Source organism: Canis lupus, chromosome 13 (genome assembly GCF_048164855.1).
Source record: "Canis lupus baileyi chromosome 13, mCanLup2.hap1, whole genome shotgun sequence".
Taxonomy (NCBI): Eukaryota; Metazoa; Chordata; class Mammalia; order Carnivora; family Canidae; genus Canis; species Canis lupus.
This window is the reverse complement of record NC_132850.1, coordinates 14,375,530-14,388,887: the sequence shown is the minus strand read 5'-3', so window position 1 is coordinate 14,388,887 and position 13,358 is coordinate 14,375,530. Positions and strand designations below refer to the sequence as shown.

Here is a 13,358-nt window from a genome sequence, read left to right as displayed (position 1 = left end):
CCTCATCCCCACCGAGGGGTCCTGCTGGAGAGCTCTGGGCACGCTCAGCTTGCTCCTCCCCAGACAAGGCCACCCCAGCTGCACACACCCTACTGTATATTGACAGTGACAACATCTGCCACCGAATGCTCACTGAGTGCCAAGCCCCGAGTGTAGGCGGAGGGTTCCGAGTGCTTTGCATATATTGATTTATTTTTACAACAAACCTTGCAGGGTGAACTATGGCTATGTTCAACTTACAAAGAAACCGAGGCACAGAATGTTAAAGCAAGTGGCCCTAAGTCACACAGCCAGGAAGTGGAAGAGCCAAGACTCGTGTCCCAGCAATATGGTGCCAGAGTCACCATCTTAATCGCTCCACTGTGCTGCGTCTTGAGACACAGGGCAGGGTAACCTGGAGAGGTGCCAGGACCTCAGGCCCCAGGGAAGACCAGGAGGAGAGGACCTGGGGGCCTACTGTGTGCCAGGCCGTGTCCTGGAAGTGCCCACTGGCCCCTCTGCCATCAGATTACCCCACAAGCTCTCCTCTGCCCTGCAGCTGGAGGGCCCTTCCTAATGCCCAAATGTGGCCCTGCGGGCTCAGGCCCTCTGGGCCCTGCGAGTCTCCTTCGGGGTCCTGGGCTTCCCGCCGTGAGGGTTCCCACTGGGGGCGGCCAGCACTGCGAGCGAGAGCGCTCTGCAAACCGGCTGGGCTGTGCGGTCATCCGAGGCCTGACCGTGTGACAGCCGCCCAAGTGGCTGCATCTTTGTCTCTGGTCCCCCTGGCTGCCCGCCTGCCCGCCGGCCTCCCGCCTGCCATCCACATGGTAGAAACGCCAAGGAACAAGGGCTTTCCTGTCTTCTTCTCTTTCCACTTTTTCTAAAAATAAGCTGGAACCTTCCCCTCATCTGCCCCCAATTTTCTCCTGCTTGACCCCAACGACCCTGCGCCCTCAGATGAGGCCACATGTGTGCCCACTGCTGGACAGATGGGCTGTCCCCGCAGCGCAGATGGTGGGAGCGGGGAGCCTGCCCTGGCCTCTGCCCCAGCCCAGCCGGCCCCTCCAGCTATGCCCTTCCTGGGAACAAAGCATCGAGCCAGCCCCTGGTCTGCGGGAGGGGGTGAGGGAGAGCTTGTTTATAACAGGAAGCTCCACCCGGGTTTTATGAGCTGTCATGATAATAATAATCATCGCCCACATTTATATACACTGAGCACTTTCGCATCTGTTATCTCCTCTGGTCCACGCAACAAATCCTCGACATTGGTGTTATTGTTAATACTCCGACTGAGCAGATGAAGAAACCAGAGAGGGTGATCTACTTCCCTAAGGTTGCACAGCAGGGCAGGGCCAGGATTCAAATCCAGGGCCTCAGGTCTAAAGCTCGGGACCCTTCCACTCTCCCTCTGTCTTGCTTATGTCTGAACCCAGCAGCAGTCTTGCAGTTTGTGCCCAGGCATCTTCGTGGTGTCGTTTGAGCTGCTGTGTATTGAGGGCCTTGATGCGCGTGGGGCACGGCGCTGGGAGCTCCAGCTCAACCCCAGGGGGAGGGATCGCTGAGCCAATTTTGAGGGGGAGGAAGCTGACCCAGAGCCATCATGTGACTTGCCAAGCCTGCTGGCCGTGAGAGCTGGCGTCAGGGATTGGGCCGAGGGCTGCCCAACTCCAAGGGTTTCCTTCGCCAAGAGTTCATGACACTTGGCATCATGTGCTTCATTGTGATCAATTAACTTCACCGAACACGTCTCGAGCACCTGCTCTGTGCCGAGCACTGGGACATAGGGGTGAAGGAGACGCATAGATGCCGCTCTAGTGGGGCTTCGTGATCTAGTGGGAGACAGACACGGGAACGGCAATTATGGCCCAGGGTGCGAAACCATTATTAGCCATGATAGTTAGCTTTGCGCGGTGTTTATAGCCCACCGAGGGCCCCAGATGGAAATCTGGCCGTTTCCATGTCTGCTGAAAATGGTCTAATGGCTTCCCTGTGGCTGTAGCTTCACATTTGAGCCTCCCGGCCCGGGATTCGGGGCCCTCGCCGTGGGGAAGAGCCTCCCTCTGCATCCTTGACGGCCTGCCTCGCGCTGTGCTCCCACCCCGAGCGTCCAGAGGTTCCTCCCACGCAGGCCGTTCCTCCTCTCATGGCTCTATCTGGCCAGCCTCTGCGTCCAATGTCGCCTTGCCCAGCCCGGCTTCCTCTGCAAAACTCGGCGCACATGGTGCCGCCCCAGGCTGGCAGGGGGTGGGGGAGGCAAGGATGCCAGATTGGGGCAGGGAGACAAATCACTTTACTCTGTGGTCCTCAGTTTCCCCTTCTGTAAAGTGGGCTGGAGAATAAGACCTAACTGTAGGAAGAGACAGTGGATGAGAGGGCAGCCCAGTGGCTGGCGGGGCTCTGAGCAGGCGTGCAAGCGGCCTGTGGGGCGCAGAAGCTTCCTGGAGGGCTACCACCGAGGGAGAGCCCTGGATGATGTTGCTGCCTGCTGACTGTGTGCAGGGTGCTGCTCCAGGCCCTCTGCACGTGTTAAGCCATTTAATCCTCGTAATGGCTCTATGAGGCTCACTAGCCCCATTTTCCACATTGGGAAATTGAGGCACAGAGAGATTTTTATTCTTTATATATATATATTTTTAAGATTTTATTTATTTATTTGAGAAATAGAGAAGAAACAGAGGCAGAGGGAGAAGCAGACTCCTTGCTGAGCTGGGAGCCTGATGCGGGGCTCAATCCCAGGACTTCAGGATCGTGACCTGAGCAGAAGGCAGATGCTTAACTGACTGAGCCGCCCAGGTACCCAGAGGCACAGAGAGATTAGGTGACTTGCTTAGGGTCACACAGCTAAGGAGGGGCAAAGCCTGGGTTCAACGCAAACACTTGGCCCCAGCACCCACACCCTAGCCACCTTGCTGTTACAGGAAGGGGAAGGGCGCTGGGGGTGGAGGCCAGGGCCCACTTACACTCTAGGACAAATGTCACCGTATTTAACAAAACAAGGCTGGGTGCCCTCATCCCTCAGGTGGGGAAATGTTGGCTCCGGCTCTTCCCACCCCAGGACAGGGAGGCCGTCTCTGTGTGGGGCGCGCCTGCTGCTCAGCAGGGGTGATGGGGCCCTGTCTGGGCGGCTGGGGCTGGGTTCCAGTGTTGCTCCGGCGACAGTGGTCACTCTGAGGCAAGCAGGGAGGCATTCTTCTCCCTTTGCAGGAGAGGGAAGTGTGACCCAGGGAAGAATAAAGGGCCAGTCTCCAAAATGGCAACTGGAGGCTGAGATCTGGGCTCGGAGGCCGGAGTGTCTCCTTGCCGGTGGTGACGGCCATCGTCGGCGACTCGGGCGCTGCTACCTGGTCACAATTGGTGGGAAAGCCTTTGTTAAGCGTCTAGCGCCAGGCCTGCTCACAGCACCCGCTCAGAAGCCGGACACTGCCCTCCCTTCCTTCAGGAAATGAGTGAGTGAGCAGGTGAATGAGGGAGTGAGTGTAGAAGTCACCCAGGCCGGGGGAGGGGGGGTGCCCTCCTGTCCCCCGGGCAGCCGGGAGCTGGTGGCGTCTGCTCAGCCCTGTCCCCGGCCCTCCCCGTGGGGCACACGGTCCCATGCCAGGGCTTCTTCTGGTCTCCCTGCCCCCCCAGTCTCCTGCCCTCAGTCTCCCCAGTCGCCAAGCTGGTGCAGGGTCCTGGATGGAGACTTACTGGGCTGGGTCTTCTGACCTGACGTGCGATTCATTTCTGCCTGGAAGCCAGGGGGCGTCACTCAGTCTGGAGGAGCCATGACAAAAGTGACTCTCTGCCCTCCTTGCATCCTACAGATGACTCTGCGTGTCCTGGCGTGTGTCCAGCCTGAAAAAGGCCGAGCCAGGCTTGTGCAAGACCAAGGGCCAGAGCTCAGGACCCTTCCTACAGAATGGGGACTGCCTTCCCCCTCCTTCCCTCTCGTCTCCTTCCCTTCCTTCTTTCCATGGTATTTATGTGGAGGATGGAAGGAGTAGGAGGCTAGGCTAGGCGGGCTTTATGCAGTGGAGACATGTCTGGGTGGGAGTCAGGAGACTTGGATTCTGGACCTGGATGTGTCACTAATTTACTGGGTCACCTTATGTAAGTCATTTTTCCCTTCTCAGCTCTGGGTGTTCATATTAATAATTTGGGGAAGGCGGCTGCCACTTCCATCCTTTTACTTGGCAGACTTATTGTAAGAATCAGTTCAATGAAACATTTCTTTGTTCTCTTATCTGCCTGCCCCCATCTGACCATCTAACACTCTCCCTCCCCACTTCCTTCCTTCTTTCCTTCCTTCTGCTTCCACTCATCTATCCTCCCATCCATTTATCCACCCATCACCCATCCTTCCATCCAACCATCCATCCACCCATCCACCCACGCTTCCATCCACCCATTCACTCACCCATCCATCCATCCATCCACCCTTCCATCCACCCATCCATCCACCTTTCCATCCACCCATCCATCCACCTTCTGTGTCCTCGCTTTGTGCCATGCACAAGAGAAGGACCCTACCATTCAAGGCCTGGCTTAGTCACCTCCAGGTGATATCCCACCTTCCCATCCCTATTTCTTCCCGGACAATGTCTGACCCTCTGGTACCACACTCACCAGTCTACCTTTTGTTGTAATGAGTCTTAACCAGACAGGGAGGTCCCGAAGGGCAAGGACTCTACCTGATCGGTGTCAGCGCCCTCAACATTGTTCAGCCCTCAGCATCAGGGAACGTTCTCTGAGTTCACAGCATTGAGCCTATCCCCACTCTAATCCTAATTCATCCCCAGCTTCCTAGGATAGTTTGAACCAGGTAAGGAGCCTGGGCATCTGCATAGCTAACAGTTGCCTCTGGTGGCCTCTTCTCTTTGGAATCGTAGTCTCATTCTCCTAAGAGAGAGACATCCTTCCTCCCTCTTCAGAGATCCAGAGAGATTGCACCCGACCCAGGGTTCCAGAGCAGACTGAGGGGAACTTTGGACCAGAAGCCGGACCTTCTGATGCCAGCTGGTAACCCGCATGGTCTCACTCACTCAGGAGCTTCCGGGAGACCTGCCACGTGGGCAGCCGGCTCTGAATCCTTGATTTCCCTGTCCGTCTTTCTCTCCCTCGACCTACCTAGCCAGCGCAGCTAACCCGGCTGTACCAAGGCCTGCGGGCTGTGCTGGCCAGACACGGGAGCTGGGTGGGGGGTGGAGCATGGGGAGTTTCTGACTCGGGCTTGTTCCAGAGCCACCAGGCCTCCTCTGGCTGGTGAGGCTCGCCCATTCTTTCCTGGCCAGCTGCGGCGGTCCCCTGGGCCACTCTGAGTGACAGGGCACCAGGCATTCCCCTGGTGCCTGCAACGTGTCACTGGTAGCTGAGAGCTGGCCCCCCAGCTTCTCTCCTCCCAGGGGCCAGACCCCGCAGGGAAAGTGCACTTGATGGGCGGGCTGTAAACGAGCTGTCAGCAGAGGTGGTCTCGCTCCGCTGCTCCGCCCCCTCCCTCCTCGGAGCCCTGCTAGCTCTCAGCCACATTGGAAGAATTAGGGGCGGCTGGCGGAGGGAGGCGGCCGGTTCCCATGGCGGGGACCATGCATAAGTCCTAACACATTGGCACCGCGTGTGTGCGCTGCCTGCAGGAAGTGGGCTCTGGCTGCGCGGACGCTGTCCTGGGGACTCTGCGGCCACTGTCTGCCCAGACAGCCTTTCTCCCCGACTGGCCTCATGGCCTTTCTGGACCAGGGAGAAGCCTCTGGTGTTTTTCTTTTTTGCATTTGTTATGGCTTCTGCTCACTGTGTGTGGAAAGGGTCAAGTCTGGGGTGTAGCTCTGGGGCCCTCCATCGATGACTCTCTGTGTGACCCTCTCGTCTCCACGTTCCCATTTCCTTACGGGGCTGCCGTGTCCTGGAAGTCACTGGGTCGACCTCCTGCATGCAGATCTTCACCGAGTGTGAAGAGCCTCACGTCTGCTCTCTTTACCCTTGATATCCAGGTTCTGTTGGTATCTTCATACCCATTTTACAGATAAGGAGACAGAGCCTCAGAATAAAGGTCATGCTGGGAGTCACATGGCTACAAAGTGGGTCTGGCATGTTACAAAGCCCATGATCTTTAAGCTTCTCTGTGCCCTTCTAGAAGTCCAGTGTCCTACAAGTCTTGGGCTGTATGCCCAACCCTGTGGGGCTGGGGGGTAGGTGGGGGCCATGGCTCCTGCCCTCATTGAACCCAGGCAGTCGGTACCCCCAGGCTGGGTCTCGTGCCTGTGGGGGTGGGCACAGCCTGAGTCCCCAAGGACTGCACGGCCGTGGAGTGGGACAAGAATCACAAGGGCAGTGCTGAGGGGGATGAGGACCATGTCGATACCCCACCCTGCAGAACTGTAGAAACAAACTTGCTGTTTCTCTCCCATTTTGTGGAAACTCAACTATTATCAGGAGTCACAGTAGCTAAAAATGTCCAGGGTGCCAGGTTCTTGCTGTGCCCTGGGTCAGCCTTTCATTTTTTTTTTTTTAAAGATTTTATTTATTTATTCATGAGAGACACACACACACAGAGACACAGAGAGAGAGAAAGAGGCAGAGATGCAGGCAGAAGGAGAAGTAGGCTCCATGCAGGAAGCCCAATGTGGGACTCAATCCCAGGTCTCCAGGATTACGCCCTGGGTTGAAGGCAGTGCTAAACCGATGAGCCACCCCGGCTGTCCTGGGTCAGCCTTTCATACTCCTGTTGTCACTGTAACCTCAAAACCACATTGTGCACGCGGTCCTCTTATCATCCACACCTTAGAGATGAGGGCAATGGGTTCCATGGGGTGGAGGCCCTGACTCGAGGTCTTCAGACTCCAAGTGGCCAAGCAGCGGTTTGACCCCAGGGCAGTGCGGGACTGTGATACTCTCTTGGCACCTTCCTGGGAAGCAGGAGGGGGCAGGAGCCACCAGCAGCCCTGCCTAGCCCAGCCCAGATGGGAAGCAATGAGATGGGCTCGTAGGGGGCACGGGAGAGAATGGGTCAGAGCCGCAGGGCACCTGAGATCAGCTTCTCTGTCCAGTAGGGTAGTTTCTGGAGATTTCTGGGAGGTATGGTGGGGGCTTTGGGGTACCTGGAGCCTGGCCCCAAGATGGGGTAGGGCAGGAGATTCTAGGTCCGGAGCATCAGGAAGGGCAGGCCTGTCCCGGTCTGGGCAGGGCGTGCATGCTTCGATGGCACTAGAACATCCAGCACTCACCTCACAAAGCTCTGGGGCCGGAACTGGCGACACATGGATTTGATTGCTTGGGAAATCTGCTTGGGGGGCCTGGGGTAGGGACGCAGAGGTGGAACAGCTGATCAGCCTAAAAATAGCACAGCTTAGAATTCCTAGGGGCTCTAGGGTGCCCCATTCCAAATTTGGAAGTGGCCCGGAGTGTTCTCTGTAGCAGGCGCCCTACGTGGGTGGCTTTTCAGTGACAGGGTGGCTCCCCTGTGGCAGTGGCACCGGGCTGGGAAGATCAAGGGTCAGGTCCTGGCTGAGCAGTGTGAGCAGAGCCACACCTTCTCTGGACCCTTGTTCCTCATACCCTGGCTGCCTGGTAATTCCTGCCCTGCCATCTGCCCCGGGGGGCTAGGAGGACGCATGGAGACGAACGTGAACTGTCAAGTGCTGCCTACATGTCTGTTGTCACCGCAGAAGGGAGGGCACCCTGGGAAGGTTGATTTCATGACAATCTCTGGATGTTTGGGACAGGCCTACGCTCTCTGCTGGGTTCACAACTTCCAATGCCTTCCTGTGGCCCTCAGCCTCTTCTAGATGTTCTCTGTTGCTTCTTGATAGAAAATGCTTCCTTCCAGGACACCTGGGTGGCTCAGTGGTTGAGTGTCTGCCTCCGGCTCAGGGCGTGATCCCGGGAGTCATCTCTCTACAGAGGCTATGCTTCACAGGCTCCCTCTACCATGGATGTGCCTTGTCCAGGCCTGAGGCCGACACCATACCCCTGGCTCTTCCGCGGTGCTCTAGGATAGACAGCCTCAGCACCTCCACTGCCCCTCAGGGCCCAGGGTCCAGTCCCTGCCACACTGGGCCTCCTTTTCTAGGCACACAAGCCCCCCGGGTGCCTCAGTTTCCCGCTTGCAAAATGGGGATGCCCATGCCTGGGATTCTAGCCTTGTTGAGCCACGTAGGGACAATGACATAATGCACAGACACCTCAGAAGCCACGAAGCCCAATTTGCCTCCAGCGATTCTCCCACTGAGGAGAGGACAGGCGGAGGCCCAGGGAGAGGGGACTGGCTCGGGGCCACAGATGAGACAGTGGCACAGCCTGAGCTGGAAGCCAGGTTTCTTGGTGTCCAGCCTTGTGCTTGGAGCACAGGCAGGGACCAAAGGGGTCTGACGGCACGATGACGAACCCAAGTCTGAGTGTCACCACCTCCCGGCTGTGGCCTTGGGGTGAGCTCTGCGCTTCCGTGTTTAGTTCTCCTGTCATGTGCCATAAGGCTGTGCCCTGACGGTTGCTGAGGGAATCGGATGTGATCACACGGGGTGGAGGCCTGCATGGGGCCTGCAGGCCAGGGAGGCCCGAGAGAGTCCCGGGGAAGGCACAGGGCTTCCTGGAGAGGGCCGGGAATAACGTCTGCTTTCAGCGGCCCTCCAGGTCAAATCCTTGCTCATCCTGCAGGTCTGGCACAAAGGGGCCGCGTCTAGAAGTCCTCCTCGAGTCGCAAGCAGCGCTGGCCCCTTCTCTGACTGCCTTGCGCTTTGTGATGCCTGCTGCCGGAAAAACTCTTCTTCAGATGGTGGGGAGCTCAAATGTGGGTTTGAATGCCTCCCCAGCTGTGTGAACCTGGGCCTTAGTGTTCTCAACTGTGAAATGGGCACCAACAGACTCAATCCCATGGATCTGCAGTGAAAATAAAGTAAGTGTTTGACTTGATATCGAGAACGTGTCAAACAGACGGTAGCCATTGTCGTGATGAGGATGACATTCGTGCACTTGGTCATTCATCCAAGGAGCCTGGACGTGCCCCTTTTCTGGCTCCAGCTGGGCCCTGGACACACGGCAAGGGGGCGAGCTCTGACTGCCACGAGCTCAGAATCCAGGTGTGCAACCTGCAAACCCATGATGCTAACCCGACACTGTACGCGTGGGTGGGGGGGGCTCTAACACAGAGGGAACCCCCGACAGCCAGCAGGAACCAGGGACAGCTTCTCAGAGATGAGGCATTGCAGCTGGGAGCTGAAGGATGGGAAGACTTTGGTCAGGTGCCGGCAGAAAGGCGCCCAGGCTCAGCCTGGGCCATAGTCTGGAGGTGGGAAAGATAGCGGGGTCCCCCTGGGCAGGTTGGGGTGGCCGAAGTAGAGAGCAGAATCCCCCTGAAGGGCCACGGGCAGCCATGGCCACAAGACCCCACAGGAGGGGCAGCATGTTCTAATTTTTTATTTATTTTTATTTTTTATTTATTTGAGAGAGTGAGAGAGAGCGAGAGCGCATGAACCAGAGTTAGAGGCAGAGAGAGAGGCAGGCTCCCCGCTGAGCAGGGAGCTCGATGTGGGACTCGATCCCAGGACTGTGAGATCACGACCTGAGCCAAAGGCAGATGCTCAACCACCTGAGCCACCAGGTGTCCCGGCAGCGTTTTGATGCTGCTGCTGCTGCTGCTGCTGCTGCTGATGACGATGACGATGATGATGTGACAATGATTTGATGCTGTGGGTGGCACTGTCCAGACCCTGCTTCCCACAGACTGCTGCTTGCAATTGGCTTGTAAATACTCCCTCTCCACGGGTCAGGACGTGCAGACATTGGGAAGTGATGCCACTCGGTGCTCTGCACCCAAGAATGTCCTGTCCCTGCCCGCCGGCCCGGAAGGGCCCTGAGCTTGCTGAGCTTCCCACTGTGGGGCCGTGTCCGCCTCTATGTGCCCCGTGCCTGGGAGAAGGTGGCACTGAGCGGGTACGCACAGATATCCTAGAATCAGGGCCCCCCGTGGCCGTTCAGTCGGAGAAAGGGAGCCACAGAGAGGGACAAGTTGTCACAGTGACCAGGTGGCCCCCGGCGGCCCATAGCCGCTGGCCGAGCCTGTCCGGCCCCCGCGCCCGCTTCAGCCTGGGGCCCGGAGCCCTCGCCGTTCGGAGCCCTGAGGGCCCGGGGGGCAGGCGGTGACCTTCCGAGGACTCCCCGAAGCCATCGGCGTCTCCTGGACGAGGGGCACCTGGGGCCGCCAGCCCCTCCTCCGCCCGCGGGAAGCACAATCCGCCGACAATGATCTCCTATTTATACCGCCTTTCTACCAGATGCATCCCAACAAGGTTCACGGGCTGTCATCCCGGTCCGGGCCCTGCGCCCCTGTCCCCCTGTCCCCCCCGCCAGGAGCCCCAGGCCGCGGCGCCCACGGCACCCACCGGCCGCTCCCTGCCCCCGCGCCCCGCTCCATGAATGAGGATTTGTGTTCGTTCCCTCCCATAAATTGCCCCTGGTCACCAGGGCCATGTTCTGTGTCAGAGTCCCTGACCACCGGCCTCGGACAAAACCTGCTTTGTGAAGTCCGGGGAAAAGACAAACAAATGATTATTACCTTCATTTATCCCTCCCCCCACCTTCTTTTCTTGGCCTGGAGTTAAGACCTTTTTTCTCTGTCAACAATCTTGACTTTGTTCCCTGAGAAGGAAACAGCTCCGGGAGGGCCTTGCGGAGATGCTGCTTGCAAGAAAAACCGTTTGGGAGCAGGGTGAAAAAAGACAGAGGTTACAGGAAATGGCAGACATTTTTTGTTGAATTAAACCATTAGGAGTGACCCCCAAACCAGAGCCAGGCAAAGGGAACAACTGGATACATTTAGGTCAGGACAAGCAGCCAAGTGAGGAGCTGAAACCAATTACCATAAATGAATGTTTCTCTTTTATTCACGACCACCGTGCCTGTTCCCAGGATGCTCTTGGGCGTCTTATAAAAACAGATGAACTCTCTGGTTTTGTTCGGGGAGTTATTAGCTAATGCAACTGTTGGGCAATTCATCAAACATTAGCACATGCTGCCATTAATGACCAAGGAAGTTGTCACTGGCTGGTCCCAAGCCATGGGGGCTGCCCGGGCTTCAGGGCTCGGGGTAGGGTCTCCTCCTCGGCGGGGCCGTTGACGTCGGTGCTTTGCGGGTAATAGCCGCCCTCAAAACCTGCCCCTCCTGTGGGGTCCTGCGGCCATGGCTGCCCGCGGCCCTTTGGGGGGTTGTCCTCACATCGTGGTGGAGTTCTGCTCTCTGCTTGGGCCACCCCAACCTGCCCGGGGAGACCCCGCTGTCTTTCCCACCTCTGGACCATGGCCCAGGCTGTGCCCTCGGCCTGGGCGCCTTTCCGCGGGCATCTGACCAAAGTCCTCCCATCCTTCAGCTCCCAGCTGCAATGCCTCATCTCTGAGAAGCCGTCCCTGCTTCCTGCTGGCCATCGGGGGGGCTCCCTCTGTGTTAGAGGCCCCCCAGCCGCCGTGCATACTGTGTCGGGTTGGCATCGCGGGTTTGCAGGTTGCGCACCTGGATTCTGAGCTCGTGGCAGTGGGAGCCCGCCCCCTTGCCCTGTGTCCAGGGCCCAGCTGGAGCCAGAAAAGGGGCACGTCCAGGCTCCCTGGATGAATGACCGAGTGCATGGCAGATCCGTGGACATCAGTGCCTACGTGTGACTCCTGTAGTCTTAGGCTGCCTTTCTGCCCACCGAAGTCAAGGGACTGTGGTTCTTCTAGTGTAGGCTTCTCCCCGCTTTGAGCTGCAGGGCGCTGGCATCCAGCTGAGAGCCACACAGGCATCACTTGGGGGGGAGAGAAACCTGGGTTTGTGGCCTGGTGTAACTACTTTCTCTCTGTAGGCCTCAGTCTCCTTATCTGTGAAATGGGCTGGGCGACTCCTCTCTGAAGCTTCTTGAGAGGAAAGTTGCAGAGGAGCATATGCTCTTGGGCGAGGGAAAGGAGCAAACGGAGTTACAGCTGCCCTGCGGCTTACCCTGGGTAACTCTGACTTGGGGGAGACATGGAGCAGCTTCCTTACAGCCTCCGAGTGTGGTCGGGGAAGCCAGCTGGGTCTTCAGAGTCAGGAGGAAGTGGATCCAGTCCTGCTCGGCTGTGACCTTGCTTTGTAACCTCTGGCACTTCACACCATCTCCTGGAGCCTCGGTTTTGGTTCTGAGAAATGGCACGGTAATACCACCCACCCCCCCGGGGCCTGCCAAGGCCTGAAAAGGGCTGAGTCTGGCCCTGGCCCAGGCCCAGAGCAGGGACTCATCACAGAGAGGCTCCTATTAAGGCCATTAGTTATATTAGCAAATGTCACTGGGGGGGCGGGAGGAGTGGAAGGAGGGGCCCTCAATCTGTCACCTTTTCTGCTGTTTCTTGCAGACGAGATACCCCGTGGCAGTCTTGGTGTTGCAGAATGAACATTCTAATTCCCCCACAATGTGTTTCCAACCCAGCCACGGTCCCCCTGCCAGACTTCGCAGCCCGCCTTTCCCTGCTGAGCTGCACTGTCTCTGGCCGGCTGGGGCTGACATCTGCCAGAAAAGCAGACCACCTTCTTGGATTTTCCGTTTGCAGCTGGGAGGGTGGCTGGCAGAGCAAATTACAAAGCAGGCCCCGGTTCCAGCTCCTGCTCGGGCAGGGCAGGCCCCTCCTGTGTGGCGACAGCTGCCAGGAGCTGGCCGGAGAGGGGCTTGGAGCAGCAGGGTGCGCGGCGCACGGAGGAGCCAGCAAGTGCCCGGGGCCGGTGAGGATGGCAGGGAAGGCGTACCCAGGCCCACAGGGGGCTCCGGGCAACCTGGAAGGACGAAGGCGAGCGGGTCCTTTCTCCGGGACGTCGGGCAGGTTCTTCTACCTTTCAGACTCAGTTTCCTCTCTGTAAAATAGAAACAAAAGTAGGTCCATAGACCCTTAGCTGACATGCCTGGGGCCAAATGTGGTTTGGAAATCAGAATTGTTCAGATTTTTAGAAAGTAAGGTGCAGGGACGCCTGGGTGGCTCCGTGGTTGAGCCTCTGCCTTCGGCTCAGGTTGTGATCCTGGAGTCCGGGGATCAAGTTCCGCATCAGGCTCCCCATGGGGAGGAGCCTGCTTCTCCCTCTGCCTGTCTCTCTCTCTCTCTCTTTCTCTCTCTCTCTCTTTCTCTGTGTCTCTCGTGAATAAAATGAATAAAATCTTAAAAAAAAAAGAAAGTAAGATGCATGCTATACTTTATAAAACCCCTACTAAGGAGAATGGCCTGGGAAACAAACACATAATGATTTCTGTGGTGCAGTGTATGAATATTCATATTATGTGAGACGAGTAAAGACCATAAGTACCCTTGTATAGGTTCAGTTAGGGTTTTTTGACATGATATGGATTTCTGCAAATTTGTGGAAAAGCTCCTTTCTCCGAGCTTCTTGGATTTCAGAACTATGGATTAAAGACTGTGCA

The 13,358-nt window shown here is 57.4% G+C and overlaps 1 long non-coding RNA gene across 2 annotated transcripts in view; it reads left to right on the top strand.

Moving 5' to 3' along the window:
- LOC140602570 (uncharacterized) overlaps window positions 1–13,042 on the top strand; it is a 44,478-nt gene extending 31,436 nt beyond the window's left edge. Inside the window, exons 1-3 of one of the 2 annotated variants that reach the window (XR_012005505.1) lie at window positions 3,189–3,425; window positions 8,605–8,842; window positions 12,307–13,042. This is a non-coding gene — a long non-coding RNA (uncharacterized lncRNA). Of the gene's footprint in view, window positions 1–3,188; window positions 3,426–8,604; window positions 8,843–12,306 lie in introns of those variants that run through there. The other variant, XR_012005506.1, reaches the window with a different exon arrangement.
- The last annotated feature ends 316 nt before the right edge of the window (window positions 13,043–13,358 follow it).